Below are 9,746 nucleotides of genomic sequence, written 5' to 3' on the forward strand. Positions count from 1 at the left end.
AAGCACTACTTTGCCACTTTCTTATACTTTCCTTGCTAGTGATCAAAACAATTTCTGTATATTAATGAAGCAAGAGTTCTCTGTTTCAGCAGTCCACAGACAAGTCAAGAGCCTCCACCATCAAATATTGGTAAGTTTAGAAAAGAGTTTAGGGCTGGACAAAATCAAAAAGCACCAGCAACTTGGGAAAAACTCTGATGCTTTTTGGGGAGCCTCAGGAAAGGCTGAAAGTTAATACTGAGCATCTCAAGTAATGCACCCCAAGTAGGCACTAAGCAAAACCGTTAAGCTCCACATCTTGCCAGGACTCTTTCCTCAGTCCTGCCTCTCTCTGAGCGTGTTCAGACCCTCCCTGCCCGATGTGACATTTCCCCAGGTGCTCAGAAGTGCCTTGAGTGAAAGACAGGAGCAGCACTATTTCCACACACTTTGCCTCTCCCCTGCAGTTATGGCTCAGGAGAAAGGCATGTCTCTGTCCATCACACGTACACCATTTATAACAGAAACCACCCAGTTCAAGGGCTGCTCCCGCCTGACCGCTGAGGAGTGTGGTTTTCTGACAACTTATTATTTTGGGGGCCTGTTTACACATAACCACTACCTGGCTCACTCCAGCTTGATGACATCTTTCTTCTGGTGGTCCTCAAACTGGACACCATGCTTCTGATACAACCCTACAAGTGCCAAGCAGAGGGAGACCAATCAGCTCCCCAGCGCCCATCTCCCGAGCGCAAGGTAGGCAGGAGAAATCACCCCTGAGGACAGAAGATGTGTAGCTCCAGCACATCGAGGATACTTTCTGGCTCATCCAAAAACTGGAGTGAAGGAGGTGAGCACCACCTACGACTGTGGTTAGAGGTGTGGTGGTTACTCTGAAAGACAGACTGGTACACCTCAAAGCTGGCAACGTCTACAGAAGTCAGGGCAGCAGCTGGGAGAGAGGGTGTTCTTGTGGACACCGGATCCCTAGGAACATGGACTGAGGAAAGGCTTTGCCACTGGCCAAAATGCCTCTGGGTGCTGAATTTATGGTAGAATTAAATTCCATATAATCTACTCAGAAGTCCCTTTCTTTTCCATCTTGTGAAATCTTGTTTTCTGAGTCCCTTAGAGCTCACTTAAGACTCCTTTTCATATTAAGCCTGACAGTATTGGGGTGAAGATGACCTAGAATGAAACCTATAGGTAGCTCTGTGGGCAGCGGATGTCTCGCAGTCATCAGAAAAGGCAAAGAAAGGGGTGATGTGACCTACAGAGACAGGATTCAGAGTCTGAGAAACGGATGCTAACTAAGCTCTGAGTGGACCCTGAACAAACAGCACCACCAACGGTAAGATGGTGATGGGGAAGAAAAAGTGTCACCAGGCTGAACTCTGGGAAGGTGTTTCAGATGGCAGCCTGCAGCCAGCATCCCCCACACCCAGCTCTGTTTTCAGTCTCTTCTAGAGTAACATTGGCTGCTTTACAAGTTCGGTATTGGCAAGCTGGTGAAAGAACCTGTGCCTGGTTTGCCAGGTAGAAAGGGGACCAGTTTGTAGTGATGCTGTCACACAAGGTCAAAGCCACCTGTGTAACAGTGCCGGCCTCAGGCCAAACACAGAGACAAGCCCACAATAGCATTTGTTGCCAAGCTCAGAAAGCCTCTGACTGCAGCACTATTCTCTAAATTCAAAGGCAGCAGGACTGGTTGAATTATTCATAGCAAGCAAACTCCCTGGCAAACCTTAGCCCTGCTACCTGTTAACAGACTGTGGGCAAACTGGCTTCTGTTTACAGATGTCTGCTACGCAGAACGGTAGGAACTGTTCATGCAAAAGCCTAGGAGCTGTCTGCCAGTCCTTTACTTCTGCAACTCTCTGGCCATGAGTTATACCACATCTCAGATAACAGAGTGGTATCCATGCAGTACCTCTACGTCCTACCCACGGGCAGAAGACAGATACAGCCCATGGAGGAGGACGATTCTGCTTGTGAAGCACATGGGTAGATGTCACTGTCCTTTTTTGCAGATGTTTATGCATGTATTTGCTTGTATCCATTTTCCACTTTTTCTTGTTCTCCTCTGGGAGGTTATTCTCTTTCTCCAGAGGGTTTGGGGCTTTTTTTGCCTGTCTGGACAACCAGACTGGAGACTGTGATGAGAGTCCATCATTAGCTACACTTCTAGTGCTGTCTCTCTGTTTGCAGCCAGTGCTCCATCCCTTTCTGCCTTCAACAGTCTCCCAGCCACTTCCAACTCTCCTGACTAGATAATCAAAACAAAGTACTTCCTTGCGTGTGCCTAGCCTGGAAAGAGGCTAGTGCTGTGCTATCAGTGCTGCAGGCACATCCCTCTGAAGCCTTGCACTAACCTTTCCAGAGGAAGAGCTCTGTTACAGGGACAGTCTTTAGCTCAGAAAAAACTGCTTTCTGCGAAGAGGAAGGATGGGGCTGAAGGCATATCTGTGTCTTTCAAGGCTGGGTTCCCTGCCTAGCACTCTAGTTTGCTCCACTTGTTCTCATGCAGTTGCACAGGAAGCAGCTCAGTCCTGCTCATGCAAGAAGTGCCTTTTCATATTCTACTAGCAGAAAGGAGTCAAGAGTCTCGGGCTCTGTGATTTGTGCAGACAACCACAGAGATAGTTTGGCAGGCAAAAGTTGCCCTGAGACGGAATGATGCTTAATCCCGAAAGCACTAAGACAAGGCATCTCAAATGAAGCATTTCGCTCTAAGAAACTGAAAAGCTGAAATCCCTTCATTCCAGTTTAAATACTTGCACCAAACCACTACCACGAAATAAACATCACTCTTTCCTCACTTCAGCAAATGCTTCAGAGACTCTTCACAACTTTGAATCAGTTCAAGACCTCCTAAAGGCCAGAGGATAAGCACCCTAGTCTGCAACTGAGGACCTTGGCAGGTAATTGATTTCCACAAAGGTCAGCTCCTCCACCACCCTTGTGCAATCAGGAAGTACTGCAGAAGGCAATGCCAATCTTAACAATTGTGTAGCAGCTAACTCTACTAATTTTCACTGAAGTGCAGAAACAAAACAACTAAATCCAGATCTAGCTGCCTTCAACAAGGCCAAGTGCAAGGTCCCGCACATGGGTTGGGGCAATCCCAAGCACAAATACAGGCTGGATGGAGAATGGACTGAGAGCATCCCTGAGGAGAAGGACTTGGGGTGTTGGTTGACATGAAGCTCAACATGACCTGGCAATGTGCACTTGCAGCCTAGAAAGCCAACTGTGTGCTGGGCTGCATCGAAAAGAGTGTGACCAGCAGGCTGGGGCAGGCAATTCTCTTCTGCTCCACTCTCATAATATCCCACCTGGAGCATTTAGCTTTGGGGACCCCAGCACAAGAGGGATGTGGACCTGCTCAAGTGAGTCCAGAGGAGGCCACAAAGATGATCCGAGGGCTGGAACACCTCTCCTGTGAAGACAGGTTCAGAGAGATGGGCTTGTTCAGCCTGGAGAAGAGCAGGCTCCAGCAGGCTTTATAGCAGTCTTTCAACACCCTAAAGGGGGCCTACAAGAATCCTGGAGAGGGACTTTTTACAAGGGCATGGAGTGACAAGACAATGGCTTTAAACTGACAGAGGGGAGATTTAGATTAAAGGAAGAAACTCTTCCCTGTGAGGGTGCTGAGGCACTGGCACAGGTTGCCCAGAGAAGCTGTGGCTGCCCCATCCCTGGCAGTGTTCAAGGCCAGGTTGGATGGGGCTTGGAGCAACCTGGTCTAGTGGAAGGTGTCCCTGTCCGTGGCAGGGGGTTGGAACTGGATGAGCTTTAAGGTCCCTTCCTATTCAAACCATTCTATGATTCCTCCCATATAGCCTTCCCAGAAGGCTAGTGACTGAGCCAAACAAAACTGTTTCGCTCCTCAATTCCCAAAGGCTTTGGTGTGTGGAAGATGATGTCTTGGCCTCTGAATTGCATTCTCTCTCCTGGCTGCCTGAAATCCCCGTCTCTCTGGCAAAGGGTCTGTAGAAACTCATACGCTGCACAACAGCAGCAGCACAGCTTCTACCTTCCAGCTAAGTTGTATTAAGAGGCAGCAAAGACCAATGGGACAACTCATCCTCTGGAGGAACTTGTCTCTTCCTGTTAATCTGACTGGGCCACTGGTTGGCTCCAGGGGCACCATTCCAGTGCCCACACATAGGTATGAGCAATAGTGCTACTGGAGATAATCTGAGGTCTCCAGTCTGGCCTCCAGCTGCTGCTTCAGGACACAGGAGGACTCCTGCAGGTCCCATATAGTATCTGCAGGCTTTATACAGACAGCTCAGATAAAAAAGGGCACCAGACACCTATGTTTAGGCAACACAGCCTTTCCCCTAGCAGGCCCTACAGGTCTAAATCTTAGAGAGCTTAAGACAGAGCAAATTATATGCTGGTAGCGCCAAGTTCGTCTGAGATAAGAAGAAACAAAGTGGAGTCGGAAATGGGACTCGAGTAAAAACTATAAATCTGTGGCAAACCAAGCAAGTGGGAACCATTTCTAATCAACAAGAGCTCTTCTGTCTCCTTGAGAAAACAACCTTATGGTTGGTCTCCATTTACCCATTAAACTCTGCCAAAAATGCACACTTCATCTAGCTTCCATGAGATGTTCTGTAGACTGTGCCTGGAAAGACTCACAGGCTCCTTTTCCATTTTCGAGACACATCATTCGAGGTTGTAGCCTTCAGAGTACATCACCAAGGCTGATTTGTAGTGGAACGCTGCAGGCCCCTGCCATCCTCTGAGTCTGCCCTCATACTGGCAGACTATGGACGGATGGTTCCAAGCACAGCCAGACCGCCCTCTACATCGTGTGGGATCCCAACCGTCCAGTAAGTCATTGGTGCCTTAGTAGTGTGCAAAGTGGTCCACAGACACCTCACAACCTGAGGATTTGGCTGCATATATGCTCCCAAGACCACTTTTCACCCATTCTTTTCTCATCCAACCAGCGTATTTTTATGCCTTAAAATTTCAGGTTTGTCTTGGTTTAGGCTGCCCCTTGCTCATCCCATCTAGGTATTCTAAGGAGCTGTAGGTGCACTGTAATTTTGGTGACCCGCTAACACATGTACCATCAGCACCTGTCATTCTCATACACCACTAACGCCTTCTTTCTGGTGCTTCTAGACACTCCCATTCCTTCACCATTCATATCAATGTGTCTGTTACAAATCTCAAGAACTGGTAGCATGAAATTGCTGAAGAGCAATTGCTGATTTTCCTCTGCAGTCATCACAACACAGTCTATAGGGTTTTATGTTTTCAGGCCAAGTGACTGCATCCACTCAGAGCTCTCAGAAGCCTCAGGACTAAGGCCAGGGCAGGCAGACTGCAATGCTCCATTGCTCCAGAAAGCATGTGCAGAAGATATATCCTGCATGTCCAGAGACGAGATGCAGAGCCAGCTGCTCTGGAGACCAGGAGCTTGAGTGGAATTCCCTCAGGCAAGGGCCTGTCTCGAAGAAGACCTCATTCAGAATCAAAACAGCAGTTGCATAGCCAATTCATTTAGTGGCAACCTACATTAAGATGTTGTTTACTAAAAAGAAATAGTAGAGGGTTTTGGGGAGACAGCAGCTGAGGAGACAAGGCAGGTGATTTCCATTTCTAACACTATCCTTATTCACTGCATAAACCTGAACAGCAATTTAATTCTATGCCTGAATTTCATGCTCTTTAGAACAAGGTTAGTAACTTCGCTGTAAACCACAGCATATAAAACTTACTACACTTGTCCCTCTCCTTAAAGCAACATAGGGCTCATCCCAACACGCATACTTTGGGAGGTTATATTCTTGACATTGAGGGGCTGCTGAACTATGATAAGACACCATGGTCAGGACCACAGCATAGGGAAAAGAAAAAAAGAGGGAGAAAAGGAAAAAGAAAAGGGAACCTTTACCCATACATGAACATCACAGCTGGTGCAGGACAGAGTGGAAAGCTTGAACAGAAAAGCAAAATGGGGACAGAAAGCAGTCAGTTGTTCTTTGAGGTATGTTACAGACACTTAGGGCTGCCAAAAACCTACCAGTGAATGAGCAGTGGTTGTCTGCCTGGTGGAAGAGTAGTTGGTGTGAATGGAGGAACAGAGGTTTTGTAGAGCACATGAAGACAGTTCAGTCCATTCCCCACGTGCTCCAGAGCTCAAAGATTGGAACGGGTGGTGCGTGGAAGCACTTTCAAGACTTCTATATTCTAAAAGAGAGACAAGTGTATGTACAAAGGACTCCAGAGCATGAGGAACTGCTGAGCTGCAGGATGTGCTTGAGGAGATTTCATAGAGGGAGATTTGGGGCAATTTTTAAAAGGTGATGCAGAAGAGAAGAGAAGGAACAGATGGAAAACTTCCCATAGCAGTGGCCACCTGGCTGCAGCCACCAGCTCAGACACTAAGCTGTGAAGCCCTTTCATATACAGTACAAACATAGTTGGACAAGCTTCTTGCCCAGTGGCACACAGCCAAGCTCTATGTTCTTCAGCTCTCAGACACAAAAGCTGATGCTTCCACCACAGAGTATTTTGTTCCCTACCACAGGGAACAAAATCATAGGCTGTCACAGGGATTCTGTTTTCAGAGTGAAAGCACATTGTCTGAGCATCATTCATTTTGGAAGCCTTGATCCAAAACTTACAAGATCATCACCATCTCTGTGATGACTGAACTATGGAAGAAAGCTTCCTGCTGATATGTTGAGGCGTAGTATTTATAATACAAGTGACTTCTTCTATGCTGCCACCATCTCAGCCTGATAATACTTTCCACTTTGCTAAAACCTGCACCCCTGTTAGGATGGCTCCACAAAACCAGCCAGCAAGGCCGGTCAAGGTCCTCCAGAGCGCCACGGTGCCACACTCTAAAGTGTTAAGCAGCTACACAACACTAAATGCTACACAGCTATCACAGGAACATCTTACTCCAAACAAAATCCATTCTGTCTGTCACATGCTGGGGTATTCAACAGCACAAAACCACTTTCTCAGCACCACTGTGTTTCTTCTAAAGTGCTTCAAATTTCCCAGTTCTCCTGAAAACATATGCATCTCTCTTCATCTTCCCAATCCCTCAGATATGAACTTTAAAAACATGTTTTGTAAGTTTAAAACCATTATTTTCTTCTTCCAAGGCTAACACAAGTTTTCCATACTGGAAGGTTAACGACAATATGTCCCAGAAATCAAAGGCATTTTGAATAGGCTTACTTGCTGAATCTAGTAAAGCATCACTGTACCTCCTCAACATGATGCTACACTTACCAACACAGCTCTAGCATAGAAGCAAATACCCATCATACAAACAAATACCCATCACACGTCTGACTGCACTGGCATTCAGTTTCAAAATGATCCTGTTCTTACCACAGTTTTTAATCACTGATGGTGGCAGCAGCCCCAGAGGAGATGTACATGTGATAGCATACATGAATGAAAGCACGCATGAATGAAAGCACCATTAAAGCATGAGAACTTGCCACAAGCTTTTTGCCATGACTTGTGAAGGAGGCTGAGAGACTCTCCATTTACTTACACGGTTAGTATCTGTTAAATGGCTGCAGTATTGAGGAGCTGCAGCACCACACTATACAAGCTCCTAACAAGGCAGCAGTCCCTGATCTGATAAGGCTTCTGTGGGAGCTGCTCGTAACAGTTAGGCCAGCAGCACAGACAAGATTACATCACAGAGTACAGCTGCTTCCAGACACGGCTGTTAGAAAACCAGCACAAGCAGGGTCAGGGAAGGACTACTGCATGTAAGGAAAACAAGCACGAACAAGGAGCAAGCCAGTAAATTCCAGAGAAGCCATCCCGTAAACCAGCACATTTGAGGTGTGTGGAAAAGGTCTGAAGAAGAAACATGCCTGTGTGGCTTAACGGGGGAGACAAAGCACCAAGATAGCTGAAGGAAACTGCTCCCAAAGATGTGGAGCACACCCACAGACGGGCTTTGCAGGCACCACAGCACCTCCCTCCCATGCTGGATAAGGATGCCCGATTTCTTTTTCAGCCGTGCCCCACCCAGGCTTCTCAGCTCTAATAAATGCCCCTTATCTACAGGGCTGCCTGTTTACTGAAGACTGCCAAGTGTGGTGACCAGCTCTGGGGATACTGCTCTCAGGCAGGACATGGCTTAACTTTCCAAGCTAATACATCGCCAGACACTGTGCTGGTAGGAAAGCACAGCTCTCTATCAGAAACAAGAAACAGAGTCCTCTGAAGAGTAAAGCTGGTCTGATGGCCGTGTCTGTGCCCAAAAACACATGGAAAATTCCCAGAAAAGTGATCCCAGTAGCAGATTAAAACTACTGTATAAACTATCCCTTGTTCTTCCCCCGACTGGTTTTTACAGAGCCATTTGGAAAAGAGGTCTCTTGTCAAGACTCCCATTTGGAGCAGAGCTACCACTAACACAAGGTTGGGGGGCTGGCTCCATCTTCCCTCTCTTTGTGGAGGACAGCAACATATGACCGTGCTATCCCCCAGATTCTACTTAAATACAGCCACGCTTAGTGCAGAAGCAGTCACTTTACCCCTCTGTACATGGCATTAAGCATCCCAGAAAGCCTGTTATCAAAGTTCATCAACTGTACTAAACACTCGGACTATATTGATAGTTACAAGCACACACGTGGCTTACCCTCCATAAATCAGCTAATAACATGTCATTTCTCCTTCTTTTTAGGTCTCTATCACCTTAGCCCTGCATGAATGGAAATTAATCACAAGCATGTAAGTGTTTTCACGTGAGAAAGGGAGGCGCTTTGAGTCTCAGACTGCTGGCTGCTATACCTGCGTCTGAATTACACATAAAGTGCTTTCATGCTACTCAGAGCATAAGTATTCAACTCCTTATCAATTCAAACTATGAAACATTATGAAATAAAGACAGGAACACAGCAAGGAGACCCTCAAATCACAATGATTGTGGTCGTAAGTGAAAATAAGAGATGCCCAAGCATGGTGTTTTGCTGAGCATGTAAGCTGTCTGGGAAGGTGTGTCATGCTTCCTGGCCAGCCTGCAGCCCAGGACCTGCACACCACCCCAAAGCTGAGCACAAGCATGATGAAGCAATTCCTGCTTATTGGGACATCTCTGGGTCCATTTGGCTACGTGTGCTCTTCAACAACATCGCTGAAACAGGGAACATAAGCAGAGGAGGTCAGAATCAGTGCAAGTACTTTACCAATGCAAGATCATTATTACCATTCACTTCAAACAGAAAAAAACCCCATGATTAGCAATAACTGAGCCAAAAAGTAGGAAAAAATACCCCAAACCACCATATATCCGTAAGTAGCATTACAAGACTTACAATTATCATGTGCAGTCATAACCACACTGAGTTAAGATCACAGGAGCAGGGCATGTGATCTTAGAGACCCTTGGAGGAGAGCTGCCTAAGCTACCCCTAATGCAATTGTATCCCTAATCAGAACACACCCAGAGGTCACCTCTGCCATGAAGAGGTGTCTAAGACTCCTGTCATTCATTTGAAAAAGCCTTTCTTCCATGTGCAGCCAGTTGGTGCAAAGCAGTCATGCTCCTTAAATTTAAGGAGCACACACCCAAAACTACTTCAGGCTTTTCTCCCGCAACACAGAGTCCTCCAATTAAAAGAGGGCACAAGCCAGTCAGAGTTGGGGGCTCTGAACACGCAAAGTCCAAACTACAAGGAACCCGAAAGAGAAATGGCTTCTCATCCTCATGTGTACATCCATACCTGCAGGCCTGCACCCCACTCTCCACTGGATGA

The sequence above is a fragment of the Psittacula echo genome (assembly GCF_963264785.1).
Source record: "Psittacula echo genome assembly, chromosome: 1".
NCBI lineage: Eukaryota > Metazoa > Chordata > Aves > Psittaciformes > Psittacidae > Psittacula > Psittacula echo.